The following is an 18,018-nucleotide window of genomic DNA, read 5'->3' as shown; positions in this document are numbered from 1 at the left end:
GATCTGTAAGAGATGACAAATGTGGGGCAGACTCACTCAACCAGCTGGTAGTTAGAAAAAAACAAAGGTGAGAGTAGAGAGTTTGCAGTGATGTGACCTAGAATGATAGCAGCAAGCTGGAGAGTCAGAGCAATGTTTGAGAGCCAGAGTTGGTTTTTGTTGGAATCCAAGGCTGTGGCTATGGGAGAAACAAGACCCCCTTGGGGTGTTAATGCTGTGAACCCCTCAATTGTATATATATTTAAATAAACCATATATCATAAAGGTGAAGGTACATGGGAAGCGGGTGGCACTGTGGTCTAAACCACTGAGCCTTTGGGGTTTGCTGATTGGAAGGTCGGCGGTTCGAATCCCCATGATGTGGTGAGCTCCCGTTGCTCTGTCCCACCTCTTGCCAACCTAGCAGCTCAAAAGCACACAGTGCAAGTAGATAAAAAGGGACCGCTGCAGCAGGAAGGTAAATGGCATTTCCGTGTGCTCTGGTTTCTGTTACGGTGTCCCATTGTGCAGAAACTACTGTTAGGTCCATCATGAGATGTCTGCCAACTTCCAGTCACAGAAACCACCAGCCTTCAAGCAAGCAAACTTGCCTTATTAGCATCCCAGTGCCAGAGATTTGCCTCCTTCCATTCACCAAGTGAAAGAAACCTGGGCAGTGCTGAATGTCACATCTGTTGCCAGGTTTGTCCTGCTGGAAACAGAAAAGGGCTTTCCCCTTGGCCTGCCTTTATATCCACTCAGTTGCCAAGTGTCTTTGTGACATCACAAGCAACCCACAGCCAATGGCAACAGCTGGGGAGGCATCATCTTCATTGCTTTGAGCCTCACAATGGTGGGTGGACTTATCAGTGATTGTGTGCTTGTTTATTTGGGACATGGGTGGAGCTGTGGTCTAAACCACTGAGCCTCTTGGGCTTGCCGATTGGAAGGTCAGCGGCAATGGGGTGAGCTCCTGTTTCTCTGTCCCAGCTCCTGCCAACCTAGCAGTTTGAAAGCATGCCAGTGCAAGAAGATAAATAGGTACAGGAACAGGAAGATTTTTGAGCTGATATAATATGATGCTATCACAGGTGCTAAAGGAGATATTCGTGTTAATTGTTGGCATCATATAGACAACCACTGGCTTAGATTTTAAGGATACCTTCCTTGAATAACAGGTGCCATTCCATAAATGGAAGGATTTTTGTTGAAGTGGCAGACACTATGGAATGCCACTGGGGGAAAAAATGTTATGACATTTGCTGAGATCTGTTTGCCACATTACATATGTAATGTAACAGGCAACCCTGTTATGAGGTTGTGTGCTTTGTTCCTGGCTTCAGGAATCACAAATACTGCATAGAATTCCACTCCAGTAGTCATTATTCTATGTTCTTCGCATGCTGACATGATACACTGAAGAATTGGGAGAATAGGTGGGTGCATTTTGCTCTCGCTTGGAATGTTATGAGCTCTCAGATTGACCCCAGAGAAGATATCTCCTCCATCTTTGGCTATAGTTGGCTTTAGTTGGCTTGAAGTTGCCAGGAAGTGAAGGTTCCTCAGGTGCCCTTCAAAGCAGCACATCTGCAGTGGCATTCTGTGGCAAGTTCTGTAAGACGGTCCACAAGAACCTGGTGAGTGGACAGTACAACCTTTAGCTCTATAATGATAGGAAGAGTAGAATGCCAGGAAGCTTTATGTGTCTGTGTAAACTCACTCAGCCAATGGAATGGGTGGCAAATTATAAGAGGAAGTCCTGCCTGGCCGTGCCACGGTTAAATCTCCCGTGGCCTCTCCCCTCCCGGTGCTTATTGGTTAGAAGTGCCATGTAGGGCAGGCCCCTCCCAGTGCCAGTGACGTGGTCAGAATGATGCAGAAGCAGGCATCACTTCCCTGCCCCTGATCGGATCACAATTGAGTCCCCACTTGCCTGGCCGCAACGCCGCCCAATGGAAAAGGTGTCTGGATTTATATATATGCAATTTCCATTGTTTGTATTGGATATATATCGGGGATATGATAGCAGAAAATAATAATAATAACTTGAATTGCATGGCTTCAACTTCTCCTTGGAAAAGGTTGAGAATTACTGCATCTCCTCCGACACTCTAGCCATGACGTATTACTGCTAAAATACAAACATATATAGTGAGATGTCAGGTGCAGTTGGAAATGCTTGCGAGCCGAACTGCTTCACCCCCAGAATTATTACCGGAGCGTTGCCTTTTATTGTTGTACTTCTGAGAATGATGCGACAGAGGTTTTTAAAAGCTCTTCCGTGCATCCTTTTGAAGGAGCCTTACTTTTGGTTGAGGTGAAAGGTATTTTTTTGATGAAGTTCAGCTATAGCTTTCTTGGCTTTAAGCACACATTTCTCATCAGCATATTTTCCATGTTAGGGAATTATTGCCACTCTCCTGGATTCTTTCGGATACTTATTCTTCATTTTGCTTGACAGCTGCTCCTCTGACAGTGCTTCAAAGTTCACAGCCCTTCCCCTACTTCACTTTCCTGGGTGATCATCCATGCTGATGACTCACAAACATCAATTTTTCTCTCTTGTTCTCAACCACAAACTGTCTTTCTGACACATCCATACCATCTGACACTCCTATCATCTTCCTCCAGTTTCTTCAAAATGTCAGTGTTAAAATTATTCCAGCTTTTACATTCTCCCCCAACTGATTTTGTATGCTGGTGGTAGCCACTTTCCACTGGAGAAATACAGCCTAACTTTTTTTTTACTTTTTTTTAGTGTTGCTTACTGTGCTTTATCATGTAAGCCTGTACAGTCAAGCCCTCTGTGATACGATTGAACCACAGCCCTTTTGGCCCTTAGGCACTGCTGTAGGAGACTGAAGCATTTGTTCTCAGGAGGTTGGGAAAGAGTTCTGAGAAGAGTGGATTGAAGAATGGAGAGCTGAAAAAAGGAGGAAAGGAAAGGAAAACAGATGAAGACGGTTACAGAGAGGGGAAGAGAGAGTAAAAAAAGAACTATCCACAGAAGATGGGAGAGACAATGGCAGAAGCGTCTTCCCCTCACACTGGAAATATCCACTCGAGAAATGACAAAGACAGAGGACTTCAGTTGCATCTCAGTCAAGGACTGAGTAAACCAGCAGTAGCCAATGGAGTGACCTCCCTGTAGTCTTGGACTACCAGCCTAGAACTCTCCTGACCTCACTGCTGCCAGCTTGCCTTGCCACTAGGGAGGGGTAAACCGGCCATTTCCTCTCAGTTTCCTCCTTTTTCCAAACAAGTACAGTTCTCCATGTTTCTACATCAGTTTGTGACCCACCCCACACCAAAAGAAGAAAAAGCACAAATTCCGGTGAAATGCCACCACTTGATTCTCATAGTATACACATTTGCCGGGCCTTCTGCATAATATCTATAATTTTGCAAAACAGAATTTCCTCAATATAATTTCTTCAACGACATTTTCACGGACAGATGCATTTTTTACACACACTATACCCCAGTGTATGCATTTCTGTATGAAGATTACTTGGCCTGCAAAATTCAGAGAAGTGCACCTTGTGTGAAGGATGGCTGTGTTTAGATTCACATATTGTTTTGGAAAGCATATATTAGGTAAGTTTGCCTTTAAAAACAAACTGAATCAAATTTCTTCCCCATCCTTATCCCTGGAAAGATACCATGGCCTCCACTCTTCTTCGCAAGCCTCCATTGACCATGAATGGTGTTACATTTGAACCAAACAGTTGATAGCTAACCAACCTACCCTAACGTGGATTGAATGCAGGAACTTTAAATTGTGCTAGGAAACGTACCAGCAACCAATGCAGCCACTCCCAGTCATCAGTTTAGCTGCCACATTCTGTATTAGTTGTAGTTTCCAAGTCACTGTCAAAGGTAGCCCCATGCAGAGCGCATTGCAGTAGTCCAAGTGGGAGATAGCCAGAGCATGCACCACTCAGGCGAGAATGTAGAAAATGAGCTGAGAGCAGCATGGCTAGAGTAAACATGGAGGACAAGAGAAAGAAGAGGATGAATTATACTATGAAGTAGCCATGTTGGCACATAAGAAACCACACACACCCCAAAATACATATCAGGGCAATACTTTTATTTGATGAACCAAAACTTTACAAAATAGTGTGCAAGCTTGTTAGATTCCAGAGCTCTTCCTCAGGCTATATGATGTGAAACACAAAGAGTGGAGGAGACTTTTTGTTCAAGTCACCCTTGTCTGCATCTTGAAAGAGTCTTAAGATGGAGCATGGGACAGCAAACAGGCCAATGGGACAATTTCTGGTTCTCTGCAGGTTTCAGGTTTCATCCAGGCCTCCTGGGAAAGAGAATACACACAATAGCTTATTCCCCCATCTGTGGAAATACAACAGCTGTCCCAGCTGTTACTCAGTTTTACCTCCTTGGTTAGGTGAAACACACAGGTTCCTTTGGTAGGTGGGGTGTCACCACTGATGGGGATGACAAAGTGCTGGGCAGCACTCGCCGCAGGGCCTGCTGCACACCTGAGCCATGTGTCTTTTCTGGGAGAGACGTGGTGGTTTGTGCAGGCTCTGTGCTGCACAAACTGTCCGCTGCCTCACCCCCCAGCTATAGGGTGGCTGAGTCAGAGGAGGCGGGCAGATTCCGGAGGCCCTGCGGTGTGACCTGCCCCTATGGGCAGCTCACCCCACCCCTATGAGTGGTTCGAGTGACTTTCTCTGCCGCTGACCTTCAGCTGCTGTTTGAGTACAAATTCTGTAATCTCTGAGCGTTGGTCATGCTGACTGGAGCAGATATTAGAGGTCCACAGATTCCCCATTCATAAGCTACAGCAACTTGTGCATTTGGCATCCATAGCCAAATATGACATGTACAAACCAGCGTATGCACAATCTGCTCTCTTCCTCCATTTGCAACGCAGAAGTCCTATTTGTGGATACAAAGCAGCATTGCTAGTTTGTAGTCATTACCTGAATTTCTGCATGGACCATTTAAAGCAATACCATCAGCATAGAAGTAATCTCCGGAGAGGCCATTCCAATTAAAATCTGATCTACATTCAATATTTTTAATCTACCCTCATTAGTGCTGAAAACATTAATTGGAAGGAATAAAGCTGTATATATGCATACAAGTCCTCAATATTAAAGGACAAGAGTGTTTACAATTCCATTCAGAGTCAAGGGGTGCATTCAAGCACAGTGTGATAGGGCAGGAACTCCTGGAAGACCAGTCAAAAAAAGTGTTCTAGTGGAGTGTTATAAACTGCCCTTATGTGTTGGGGCATTATTCTGGCTGGTATATTCCAATACATTCTTAGATGAGATTCCCATGGGTTTTGTGTTTTCATACAGCTTGATGTCTGTCGGTTTAAGTGGCCATGTATGTGTTGTACTGCTGTCAGCAACCCAGAGACAAAATAAGTATCATTGCTTCCTGTTTGCAGGCACTTTTGACAGCTACATGAGATGGGCAGAAATACAATTCTCCTATGAAGTGGAGGAGGGGGGGGGAGACTCTGCTAATATTAAAAAAATAGCTTTAGTGTACCATAGTGCCCTTTCGATTATTACTTGTGTTAACATTTCCAGTCTCATAATGCCTCTTGCAGGGCCTTGGTAAAAATAAAAAAATGCATTTCAGTATGCAGGTCAGGTTTCTTTCTGTGTGTGTGTATGAGTAAGCAGGTATTTGAAACCTGTAGAATTTTTGCTTTATTCCAGGGATAAGGAACTGGTGACTACCCAGATGTTGCTGGATTTTAACTCTTATTAACACTGACTATTGGTTATTCTGACTGGGGAAGGATGGAATTGACATCCAACCGCACCCAGAGCGCCACATGGTCCTCATTACTGTTCTAAAGCAATATTCTGCGTTCATTTTATCTGCCAATATTATGCCAAAAGAATGGTGATTTTTGTTGTTGCTCACCCTTCCTACTGAAATTTCATCACGTTCATCAGATGTGGAAAACACGTTATAACTGGCCTAAATGCTGTTCACCTAAGCGGTTTGGGAATATAAATAATACAACATTTTATATAGTACACATTCTCTGTCACATATGCACATAGAAAGACAGGGGGCTGCCTTAGACCAAGTCAAATCATTGTGTTATCTAGCTCAGCTGCCAAGGGCTGGACTGAGGAGGAATGGTGGGGATTGCCCCCCCTTCTTCTGAACCTTCCTGAGAACAGGAGGACAGTATAGATTTAGAACAGTGGTTTGCAGAAGGGCATAGTTCTGAGGCTGCAGAGGGCGGAAGCTGGAAAATATCGGAAGAGAACCATCAGGAAGAAGCAGCAGTACCAGGGGAGAGACAGCTGACAGACTCAGTATCTTTGGAAAGCAATACTGACACACACAGCCTTTCCAAGGACCAGACAAGCATTGAGGATAGTATAACAGAAAGCTCAGAGGCAGAAAGCTCAGATTAGCCGAGGCAGGGGTGATGTAGAATAGGGGAGACATAGGGAGTGGGACTTTACTTGGAGCAACGCCATTGTCTTCAGGAGACTGCATTCCTTCGCCTCTCTCTGTGAGTATTGAATAAATTACTTAGTAAGAACTCTTTTGTTTCTCTGCTTCTTGGCTGCCACCATGGGAGCAGGGCTGGATTTAGGTTTGATGAGGCCCTAAGTTATTCCTTTATATGTCCAGTTGTCCTTTGTCAACAACAAATTGCCGCTGTTTTTTGTGTTGGATATATGCTATATGGTAATTTATGGACCTAATAGGTATCTAAAGTCATTTGCACGTGCAGAATGTAGGCACCCTATATATAGAAATGAGCAAACCAGTGATATTTTAGGGAGCAGGCTAGCAGGCGGGGCCCATTGCTTACATCATAGGAGCCTACACAACACAAAACACTGTTGCTGCATGTGGATTTTATTTTATTTGTTTTTTATCTTATATTTTGGAAATGTATATTGAGTTGTTCTTTTTCCTTTATTTTTTTTTGGGGGGGGCAAGAGAGTGGGCCCCTAAATTATAGTTTGTTTAGCTTATATGTAAATCCAGCATTGCATGGGAGGGATAGGATTCCCTGAAGCCTAACTGGAGATGCTGGGGGTGAGACTTGGGGTCGTCTGCATGCAAAGCAGATGCTCTGTCACTGAGCTCTGGCCCCCAGTTGTTGAGGTTTGTGAGAAACTGCAGCTTTGAAGTGGACAATTAGTAAATTGGCAAGAAGCCAAGTGAAATAAGAATACGTGAGAAAGTCTGTTTGGAGATAGGGAAGCCTTGCAACAGGTGGTGATTGGCTAAAAGTTTCACCTTATAAGCAGCATGACACAGTAGCTTGGTGTTGGAGTTCATAGGTTGGTGTATAGTTTGAATTGAGTCTGTGTATACAGTGGTGCTTCAGGTTACATACGCTTCAGGTTTCAGACTCCGCTAACCCAGAAATAGTGCTTCAGGTTAAGAACTTTGCTTCAGGATGAGAACAGAAATCGTGCTCCAGTGGCACGGCAGCAGCAGGAGGCCCCATTAGCTAAAGTGGTGCTTCAGGTTAAGAACAGTTTCAGATTAAGTACGGACCTCTGGAACGAATTAAGTACTTAACCTGAGATACCACTTGTATAGTAACTTGTACAAAGCTGTGCTATACTCTGTATATAATAAAAGCAAATACAAATCATGTTACTGTTCGGCAGCTTATGTTCCTGAGTCGTCATCCTGGACTACACGGACTAAGCAGCCGGTAGCAGAGAGTTTTGGTTGAGATCCATCAACAAACTCTCAATTAATAGTTCCATAGCTGGGAAGCAACAACAGGAGACTGTGGCCTCCATACCCAGCAATCTGCACATGCATGTTTAAAGTAAGGAAACCCATGATCAAAGGTACTTCTACTTCAACATTTTGCTTTCCACATTAGGCATCTAGATGGTTCTAGGAAGCCCTTTAGTTCCTATTTTCAGGAATTCAGTTTCAAGACTTGAACTTTCTGGTTGCCTACCATAAACCTGTTATATGTTGTTAAAAGATAGATAAAAGGGAATCCCTGTGGGGGTTTTTAACCATCATTACTGAACGTACATGTGGAAAATCTTGTTTTCTATTCCAAGTCATAGGATGATTTCTCAGAAAAATAATGCTTGGCTCTCAATACACCTGAGAATTAATAGCTGGGAAAATCTGCATTTCACAAACTAGGTAAATTGTGAACAATTACCCTTCTACAACTGAAAATTGTATAAGTGGCAAACCATACCATGAGACCTATGGAAAAATGCAAGAGCAATATTCTTGACTGATGTGGTGCATGAGACGTCAAAGCAGATCCATGGCATCTGTCCTCATCCAAATCCCTTGATCTTTTCCCCTATTTTAAGATTAAAATATTGGTAGAAGAAAGCTCATTTTAGATTCTTGGTCAATAAAAACTAAAGCTCCAGAGAGCTCTAAACATGGAACGTTTTTATGAAGCAAATTCAATAATTCATGAATAGCTGGGAAAAGTTTTATTTATCTTGCATGATACAAAAATAGGAAGAAAATATTAGTATTCAGTTTTGCTTGGGAGAATGTATGGGAAAAGATTCCAAATAAGAGGTCAAGAAGCAGTCCAGGAGACGAGACGTACAGCACAGAAGATGAACTAGTGCCCTGCTTCAAAAAGAGCAAACAAACAATTTAAATCCAACAAGACTGACAAAACATCAGACTTATAAGTTATAAATGTTGACCCCATAAGCGATATTATTGTAGGGAAATTAGATATGTGAAGTCCAAATTATTACTCTTTTTAAAAAATAATAAAAAAAAATTATTGTTTTTTCCATGTATACATCCTTTAACAATATTTCTCTAACAATTTTCCATATTTCCCCCCTCCTCCCTTGGACTTCCCTCATATTCCCATTTTGTTTTATTTCCATATTACTCACCCTGCGTGTTGTTTCCCAAAATTTTCCCAATACATATAGTCTTACTTTTTGTTATATACAGTTGTGTTTGTTTATTCAAACCCTGCCAATGAGTCCAATTCTTTATGTTGTCTCTTCATATATGTTGTAAATGGTTTCCATTCTCTTTTAAAGTCTTTGTTATCCTTTTCATGTAATTTATCTGTTAATTTTGCCCGTAGTCCATAAGTTTCCCTTGCCATTGTTCTTTTGTTGGTATTTCTTTTGTCTTCCAAGCTTGTGCTAATATAATTCTTGCTGCTGTTGTTGTCCAAATTATTACTCTTGAGAATGGTCCTGAGAAGTTGTTGATTTCTTCTCAATTTTAAAAACTTAATTTGAGAAATATAAGGCAAAGGCAAAGATCTGAACAACAAGCGCTTGTTGTAGTTCATTATATAAGCCACATAGACTCGCTATCTCTTGAATTTAATAAATTTTTATTTAGCCAGGAAACATGTTCCAAGCTGTGGTGATCCAAGCTGTTAACACCATGTCTACTGTGCTATGATGCTTCCCCATCACTTGGCGTACATTCTCCTTGTATCATCCAGAATCTGTTGGCATATGCAAGAACCTGCAAGGTTCATTTTCAAATTTGACGTCTGACTTCATGTTTGTGCAAAGATTAGCTTGGAAACTTTTAGGCTGAAAACAAGTGAAACTTGGTGCTTCTGCGGAATTGTTGCACTTTGTTCATCTGCTTTTTATGAGAAATCTATACGAATGGAAACTAGTCTACAACCTTCATTACATATAGATAGATAGATAGATAGATAGATAGATAGATAGATAGATAGATAGATTCTTTATTGTCATTACACAAGTGCAACATTGCACAAGTGCAACGAAATTGGATGCCATCCCTTAAAAACAACAAAAGCAACACAACAACAACAACCAAACAAACCACATTCCAGCCACACCCACACCCACACCCATCAAACTCCCAGGTCACACTATCGAGTTACTGCATTTAAGAAGGCCACAGCTCTTGGATAGAAACTATTTTTCAGTCTATTTGTCCTTGACTTGATGTTTCTGTATCTCCTGCCAGAAGGCAGTAGTACAAACAGACTGTGTCCCGGGTGAGATGCATCCTGCAGGATATTGTTTGCTTTCCTAAGACAACGGGAACCGTACAGTTCTTCCAAAGATGGGAGGGGATGACCAATAATCCTTTGGGCTGTGGTTATGACCTTCTGGAGCATATCTTTAGGTGTCAGGTGAAAACATTACTTTTCTTCTTAGCCTTTGGCTAATTAAACAATCTATGGATTTTAAACCCCGGAGGGGGTTACTGTTTTGTTTGTTAGTATTCTCTATGTATATATTGTTCTTATACTGTAAAGCAGGGGCCAGCAACCTTTTTCAGCCGTGGGCCAGTCCACCGTCCCTCAGGCCTTGTGGGGGGCCGGACTATATATATATATATATATATATATATATATATATATATATTTGGGGGGGTGAATGAATTCCTATGCCCCACAAATACAGTGGTACCTCAGGTTAAGTACTTAATTCGTTCCGGAGGTCCGTTTTGAACCTGAAACTGTTCTTAACCTTAAGCACCACTTTAGCTAATGGGGCCTCCTGCTGCTGCTGCGCCACTGGAGCACAATTTCTGTTCTCATCCTGAAGCAAAGTGCTTAACCTGAAGCACTATTTCTGGGTTAGCAGAGTCTGTAACCTGAAGCGTATGCAACCTGAAGCGTATGTAACCCGAGGTACCACTGAAACCCAGAGATGAATTTTAAATAAAAGGACACACGCTACTCATGTAAAAACACCAGGCAGGCCTCACAAATAACCCAGGGATACATTTTAAACAAAAGGACACAGTCTACTCATGCTGATTCCTGGACCATCCGCGGGCTGGATTTAGAAGACGATTGGGCCGCATCCTGTCCCCCAGGCCTTAGGTTGCCTACCCCTGCTGGAAAGCAACCAGTGATCCTTGGGTGAAGGGAATCATAATCATAATCATAATAATTTTAGTTCAGAAGAGCTGACTTTGGGGGATAAAGCAGAGCAACAGAACAATTCTGGCAGCTGCAGATTCCCCCAGACCTTTCACATGCAAAATGTATGCTCTACTATTGAGCTGCTGTTCTGCTTCCATCTATTTACAGGACCTTTCTTGTCTCCCTGCAACATCAGACTCTGTATAGCAGGTACACATGATCCAAGGCAGTGCTGGGAAAACAATGCGGTGAAAAATGCAAATCCTTACCTAAGCAGCTGACTAGAAATTGCTTAGTGCTTAAAAGCCGGTGTTCATTAATGCAAGGGGCATGTGGCAGCTTAACATGGAGTGGAAAGAGCACGGAATGTTAGAAGGCTGGTGAAATTGCTATTGACATTTTGGAGTTATGGAAAATGTCTGTTCGCTGAACTTCTGTGGAACGTACAGAATATTGTATCTGAAGATGGTTAAGCCCACTCCAGGTGTTCCAACTTTGCATGCAAAAGGACAAGTGGGGAATCCTGAACAGCAATGCTTCATGCAACGGGAACACTCCCTGGCCAATGCTAGTTTGGTGTTAGTCTAGGGATGTGGGTGGCGCTGTGCTCTAAACCACTGAGCCTCTTGGGCTTGCCAATCGGAAGGTCGGCAGTTCAAATCCCCATGACAGAGTGGCTTCCGGGTCGGCGCCATCGCTGAATGGCGGGCTCCCTCCGAGCTCCGGAGGGAGCCGGCTTGGCAGGGGCTGGGTCACACCGCACCGGCGATGCGGGGACCCTTAAAAACCATGGCCAGATTGAGGCCGTGGACATGGAGACTCGGCTGGCACCGTTAGCGCTCTCCCGACTCGTGAAGGAGCCTTTTTAAAGGCTACGGATCGGGTGCCGGGGAGAAGCGTGGTGCTTTGAGTTCTCTGCTATCCCTGCCGAGCGCAGCCGCATGCCATCCGGCGGAGAGCGCTGACTTCTTCTATTGAAAATTCGGCTCTAAAGAAGAACCCGTGAGTAATTGGAATATGGACTAAAAAAAAAGGGGGATAAATTTTTAAAATTCGGAGCGAACGGGGGAGGTGGAAAAAAGGAAGTCAGCCTACCCCTAAATTGTAGAAGAGCCAAAACAAAGGACTGGACAACTAAGATCGAGTGTAACCTTATCTTGCCGAATCAGCAACTTCGCGAGGGAAAATTATAAGATTGAGCTGGAGGAGAAAAGTGGAATTGTTTTAAAAAAAGCAACCCCCCCGGAATCCCTGGAGTGATTCGTGAAACTGCCTGGAGAAAAGTGATGGAGGTTTTGACAGCTGTCAAAGAGCTGTCAAAAAGGAAGATTAAAATAGAGACTTTGTTATGAGGACTTTGCCGGTTATATTTGTTACAAATTGAATACAAACTGTTTTAAATATCGGTCAACAAGCTACTTGGTCTGGTGGATGTGATTCTGGAAGGGAACTTTGTTACTGCAATCCACCTAGAGGAGCCGAGGGACATTGCATGTGTTTTTCACAGGAAATGTGAACAGCTGAATGGAACTTTCAATCTCCTGGGAAACTGCAGGAATGGAACACTATTTTGTCTACAGAGGTCTACACACTACAGGAAACAATGGAACTATTTGTTGGAAAATGAAAGGAACATGATGTAATGCTTTGCTTCATGAATAACAAACCTCTGCAGAGACACTAGAAACTTTTGGAAAAAGAACATTTCTGTGGGAGAACAGAGAAATAAAAAGGAGGAGAATGATTGATAAGAACAAGGAAACAACAAGAACTGGACAGAACTGGGGGAACATTTGGGATATTCAGGTTTGACAAGCTTATGGATACAAAATTGGAGTTTTTACTCCTGGATATAAAAACCTGGATAGAAGAAATGGGCCCTTATTTGATAGACTCCTTCTACGATTGGACATCCGTAATTAAAGACTGGCAAAGAACCGGAGGGACATAGTGTAATGTGGGAACTCCAGGAAGATATTAGAAGTGGAGGGATAGGTGAAACGCAAAGGGGAAAGAGGGGAGGGAAAATTGGAATCCAAAGGCTGTAAAATTATTATTCATATTTATCTTATTTTCATCTGTACTATGTTTGAAAGGGGGAAACTCGTGGAAGGGTATAGATCGATCTTAGGGGATGAGAATTTGGATAAATTGGGTTATTGACGAAGAGTGTAATTTGGGGATAAGAATTTGTTGAATTTAATTGCTTATTTGGAAGATTTGGAACACAAGAGGGGGTAGGGAGGGGAAGTCCTAGTTATTGGCAATAGATTGGATTTAATTTGTTTTGATTTGATTTAATTTGGAAAACCTTAATAAAAATTATTATTATTAAAAAAAAAAAAACAAATCCCCATGACAGGGTGAGCTCTCATTGCTCTGTCCCAGCTCCTGCCAACCTAGCAATTCGAAAGCACACCAGTACAAGTAGATAAATAGCTACCATTACAGAAGGAAGGTAAACAGTGTTTCCGTTTGCTCTGGTTTCCATCACAGTGTCCCATTGCACCAGTAGCAGTTTAGTCATGCTGGGAACATTTTCCGGAAAGCTGTGTGTGGACAAATGCCGGCTCCCTTGACCTGAAAGCAAGATGAGGGCTGTAAACCCATAGTCGCCTTTAACTTAACTGTCCAGGGGTCCTTGACCTTCATCTTTTTTACCTAGTGTTAGTCTGAAGAGGGCAGGCATACATGGACAGGACTTTTGGTTAGCCAGGGTTCCATACCTCTACTCATGAGTAAGGCAACCCCTTTCAGATGAATGACTTTCACACCTGGTACTTGCATCATCCCACCTGCCACTTCAGCCTGAATGTCTGAGCATGGTTTCTATTCAATATACTTAAGAACAATTATTTATCATCACCTTTAATAATCATTCGGGACGCGGGTGGCGCTGTGGGTTAAAGCCTCAGCGCCTAGGGCTTGCCGATCGAAAGGTCGGTGGTTCGAATCCCCGTGGCGGGGTGCGCTCCCGTTGCTCGGTCCCAGCGCCTGCCAACCTAGCAGTTCGAAAGCACCCCCAGGTGCAAGTAGATAAATAGGGACCGCTTACTGGCGGGAAGGTAAACGGCGTTTCCGTGTGCTGCGCTGGCTCACCAGATGCAGCTTTGTCACGCTGGCCACGTGACCCGGAAGTGTCTCCGGACAGCGCTGGCCCCTGGCCTCTTAAGTGAGATGGGCGCACAACCCCAGAGTCGGACACGACTGGCCCGTACGGGCAGGGGTACCTTTACCTTTACCTTTACCTTAATAATCATTGGGCTTTCAGTGCGGCATATCTTATGAAGCTTCTGATAGTCATTTTGAAGGATCACTTGCTCCTGTTGGAAAACGCCCTGGGGGTGAGCCTGCAAGCCCCAAAACTCTGAGCATCCCCCAGTATGCACAGCACTGGAAAAGGCATTTCCCTTCTTCTCCAGGGTGCTCCAGCGACATAAATCAGATGATTTACTCACGTTAATCTTCTGGCAAAACACAGCAAGAAGAGTGAGACATCGTAGATCTAGCCTACTACAGTGGTACCTCGGGTTACATACGCTTCAGGTTACAGGCTCCGCTAACCCAGAAATAGTACAGTGGTGCCTCGCAAGACGAAATTAATCCGTTCCGCGAGTCTCTTCGTCTTGCGGTTTTTTCGTCTTGCAAAGCACAGCTATTAGCGGCTTAGCGGCTTAGTGGCTATTAACGGCTTAGCGGCTATTAACGGCTTAGAGGCTTTAAGAAAAAGGAAACAAACTCGCAAGAACTCGCAAGACATTTTGTCTTGCGAAGCAAGCCCATAGGGAAATTCGTCTTGCGAAGCACCTCAAAAAACGGAAAACTCTTTCGTCTAGCGAGTTTTTCGTCTTGCGAGGCATTCGTCTTGCGGGGCACCACTGTACCTCGGGTCAAGAATTTTGCTTCAGGATGAGAACAGAAATCGTGTGGCAGTGGTGCGGCAGCAGCCATAGGCTCCATTAGCTAAAGTGGTGCTTCAGGTTAAGAACAGTATCAGGTTAAGAATGGACCTCCGGAACAAATTAAGTTCTTAACCCGAGGTACCACTGTATTTATTTACACACTATGTACAGACAAAGGCATAATGGTGTCCATTCTCTCCAGCTCCAAGAGAACAAACAGAACAGTAAAACACATAAGACTGTCTTCTGCTTCTCACGCTCTTCTCAGACAGGCATGTGATTTACAACAATCTCATCTGCAGCACCGGAGGTATGAAATACTAACATCTCCATCCTAAATTGGGCAGACAACAGTCCAGAAATTAATTATAGTATGGCTGTTAGCTAATCCCTATTTTATTTGCACACAAGACACATCATATGGGGTCTTCCGGGGAGGAAAAATGGCAGGCACCATGGCAACGGGCAGCAAGCAGCTCCTGAAGCCAGGCTGCTGAGGCTGCCGCTGCCACGTTTCCCGGGGACAGATTTGCAAATCTGGGGACATTCCAGGGACGGAATCTGTCTGGGGACAGACTTGCAAATCTGGGGACTATCCCCGGGAACCTGGGACGTCTGTTAACCCTATCTTAAATGGCATAGGACTGCAATACCTTAAGGACCCCTCTCCTCATCTGAACCAAGCTGGACCCTGAGATCCTCATCTGAGGCTCTTCTTCATGTGCCTCTTCCATAAGAGGTCCAGAAGGTGGCAACACACGAACGGGCCTTTTCTGCAATGGCTCCCAGTTTGTGTAATGCTTTCCCCAAGTAGGCTCACCTGTTGCCTTCTGTACATATCTTTAGGTGCCCGGCAAAAACATCCCTCTTCTTCCAAGCCTTTGGCTAATTAAACAATATATGGTCTTTTAAATTGGGATGGGGGGATTGTTGTTGTGTTACTACGGTGGGCTTTTTGTGTTTTTATATTGTAAACCACCCTGTAATCCTCAGGTAAAGGGTGGTGTAGTAAATAAATAAATGTATCAGCAATTGACAGTCTATTTATTTATCCTATTCAAAGACCATAACATATGATTTGTTTCAGTGGATTTAAAGTCTTGCCCATTTTCTGAAGTATAATTTGTGTTTGGAAACATAAGCACTCAGAAATCAGAAACTCTGCAAATGGCATACTTTACATGTGGGCAGTAATTTACCAAGTGCAATAATAGTAACATGGCTAATGTCATCCTTTGCAGAATACAAGTATAAAATTAGAAATAGGAGATAGCATTGGTATATATTTTGTTAAATCAACAGATTGTAGAAGTCAATTTTAACTCCCCCACCCCCACCCCAACTCCAGAACAATCATGGCAAAGCATATATGATAAATATGCTTTAGATTGCATTTTTGTTTGTTTTTCAAATGGAAGCTTTTGCGTATTTCTCGTTAACATGGCACACCCATTTTGACAAAATCAAAATGTATGTATGTACTGTATTTATTTGCTGGTAAAGAGATGCCTTTTCAAGCATTTGCAAGTCTGTCCTCTCAGGAGATATTAAAGTCTGATTTCAGATAAGTCTACTTTTAATATTTTAATAACTTTATTGAACGTTATTGACATGCACATAAATGCTAACTTACACAAGACATGATAACATTTCATTAAGAAGCCATAAAGTATACTCAGCATGTACATCTAACTTTATAAAAGAAATCTACTCCCCTCCCTCCCGCAAAAAACTTATAATTGGTTGGTTTTACCTGATGCAGCAATGATGATATTACTTGACAAATCATTGAATAATGTTTTATAATATTTCTTACATACCGTCAACTTATTTGGATCAATAGGCAAGGTGCATACTCTCTCTGTCCCCCCTCCCCAATATTCTATGTATTAGAAGGTTTACTTGTGAATCCCGTTTAACAGATGAGCAACTATTAACGGCTAAACTGCTAATCATGTCCAGTACAGAGTGGTCCAGGTTAGAGCTTTTCTGCTTCAGTGAATTTTAATTATATTTGATGGATCATTTTCAGCATAATACGATGAATGTTCCATTGCAGTGCTATAAGGTTTTGCTCTGATTTCACCCTCTTTTTTATTATTATTAAAGAACAACAACAACAACAACAACAACTTGCAGGTGAGGCTGAAGAGCTGTGCCAAGTGTGTTTTGGGGAGTGAGAATTGCAGAGGAATAATACGTCCTGTATTTCATTTTGATGATGTCCACACAAAGTGAATGGAGCACATGTCTTCTTCTCCTACTGCTGTTCATACAATCATTTCCGTACAATCAGACCCACGGAGGAGCTCTCTACAAATGCATGTTAGACTTTCCATGTAGACAAAAATAGTGGTTGCTAGACTCATTTCTCCATTCAGCGTATTGGAATTTATTGGACAGCTTTCTTGTGCATGTTATGGGTTCACATGAATGGGTTCAGCTCATATAAGCATTTTAATTTCAGGGTAAAGGATGAACCAAGAACCTCTCTCTTCTTCCATAAAAATCTATCTATCTATCTATCTATCTATCTATCTATCTATCTATCTATCTATTGCATACTATCTTCCTCTTCACAAAGGACTCCCCATCTTCTGCATGTCCCTTCATCTGCTATTACAAGCAATTATTTGCACAAGTAAACTTGCCAATAGATCATTTGCACCATCTTAAGGGACAATTATTGTGGGTGAACTGCAAGCAAGGCTTATATTGTGTGCTTGTTTTGTACCGGGGGGGGGGGGGTGCTGTTTTCTGGTAGCAGAAACAAAAAGTACTTGCTTCCCATTTCTCTTACTAAATGGATAGTGTCAATAAATTTATTAGGCTTCCTCTGGTTCCATTACTTGGTGGGCAGTACAGATTGCATAGATTACATCAGAAGTAATTAAATTTCAGTGCATGGTTGCTCAGTGCAAGAATAGGCCACCATCCTGTTTCAAATTGTTCCATTAATTTTGTGGATATTGTTTTCTTTTTAATTGATGTGCCGATTTTCAAATTCATATGGGGGCTGGAAAATGAGAGAAACATTTCTAAAATGGATATTTTATTCATTAATAGTGGAAATGTCCTAAGGCAGGGAAATGGGTGCATTATGCTTGAGGTTTTAAATGTTTTCCCCCCAAAATTAGGGTAATAATCAAAAATAAAAAAATTAATAAACAGCTTACACACACACACACACACACAAATTATGTACACACCAAATCCATTTAAAGGCAGAGGGGAGGGAGTGTCATTTGTGTTTCTGTATGTTCAGAAAAGGAACAT

The 18,018-nt window shown here is 42.6% G+C and overlaps 1 protein-coding gene across 1 annotated transcript in view; it reads left to right on the top strand.

Annotated features, from left to right (window-relative positions):
- The first annotated feature begins 284 nt into the window (after positions 1 to 284).
- CNTNAP4 (contactin associated protein family member 4) overlaps positions 285 to 18,018 on the top strand; it is a 361,367-nt gene continuing 343,633 nt past the window's right edge. The window contains exon 1 of the mRNA XM_083701909.1: positions 285 to 294. The gene's annotated coding sequence lies outside the window, so the exon portion shown is untranslated. The remainder of the gene's footprint in view (positions 295 to 18,018) is intronic.

The sequence above is a fragment of the Podarcis gaigeae genome (genome assembly GCF_964106915.1).
Source record: "Podarcis gaigeae genome assembly, chromosome: 11".
Lineage (NCBI taxonomy): Eukaryota > Metazoa > Chordata > Lepidosauria > Squamata > Lacertidae > Podarcis > Podarcis gaigeae.
The sequence above is the reverse complement of the archived record's forward strand: the minus strand, read 5'-3'. Positions and strand labels throughout refer to the sequence as shown.